Genomic DNA, 1,297 nt, shown 5'->3' with positions numbered 1-1,297 from the left:
AATGCCTCCGCGCTGGGTATCTAGGGCTCGTCTCTCCGCAGACACAAATCCTCTTTGTGTCCAGCTTATCTCCAGCTGCTGCCACGGTAAATAGTCCAACTCGAGGGAGCCCGGGCTAGCCCTATCCCACGGAACGAATCCCTCGGTCACTGCCCACACAGCCAGCGGAGCAAGCTTGAGGGATGCTGAAAGACCACCTCAGACGCACTGGGCTGCTTTCTCTCTCGTGGGAGGTGCCTGAGGGATGTGCCCGTTGCAAGACTAGGAAGCAGGGCCAGCATTTTCTCCTTGGAAATGGCCAGAAAGGAAAAAAAAAAGAAAGCAAGCAAGAAAGAAAAAGCAACACCCCCCCGCCCCCCAACGAACTGCAACTGATTTTGTTTTGTTTTTACTATTTAAACAGCCGTTTTCAGGGCCATTTGCTACCTTCTTCCTTAAAGCACCGTCCATGTTTCCCACCTTAGCTTTTCTGGATTCCTGTGTGTTCGCTAACTCCTGTCAGTCTGGTGGTTAAGCCCAGAGGAGTGTTTGGCTCCCTTCGAGGGCTAACTCACGGCCACTTGTAGGATGTTCCCTGTGGTATGTGGGTCCAGGCCACAAGGAGGTCTGTAGAGGAGCAGCTGGCCTTCCAAGGTGGAGGGAAGAGAGCCCCATGGGCACTGTGACCGGCTCGCAGCTCCAGCCTCTGAGCCCCCTCTGCATCCTGAGCCCCGGGGGACAGACCCAGCTGCTGGAGAGGAGAGCTCGGAACCAGTCTGGATTACCCATCTTTGTACTACCTTCCCAGCCTTCTCCAGGTATCTGCTAAATTCTGTTTCTATCCACCATCCTTGCTCAATTTGAGTCCTGGGTCCTCTCTGCCAAGAACTGTCAGTCTTTGCAGCAGACCTGGAGAATTTTCGTTAGGCCGGGCCAAGGGAGGACATTTTCGAGGAGCTGGGTCTTCCAGACAGGGGGTGGAGGCCGTGGGAAGTGTAATAAAGCTGAAGGATGTGGTGGGGTTGGCGGCCCCACCCATGCCTCGCCCCAAGACCTTGCTCATCACCCAGCGGAGATGTGGGTGGTACGCTGTGAGGAGCCCCCCACCCAGCCCACCTCTCCAGCTTCCTCTCCTACTACTGCCTCTGTGCCTCAGGACCCCAGCCCCCCACATGCTCAGAATTGCTTCTGTGACTTTGTTCAAGGCCGTCCATCTGCCTGGTCCCTCTCTGCCCGCCTTTCTCTCTCCTCTGACTTGGCCAGGCTATCTTAATGAATCCTTCACATTTCAGCTCAGGCGTCCCTTCCTTCGGGAGTC

The sequence above is a fragment of the Leptonychotes weddellii genome, chromosome 6 (genome assembly GCF_054177405.1).
Source record: "Leptonychotes weddellii isolate Sample4059 chromosome 6, ASM5417740v2, whole genome shotgun sequence".
Lineage (NCBI taxonomy): Eukaryota > Metazoa > Chordata > Mammalia > Carnivora > Phocidae > Leptonychotes > Leptonychotes weddellii.
The sequence above is the reverse complement of the archived record's forward strand: the minus strand, read 5'-3'. Positions refer to the sequence as shown.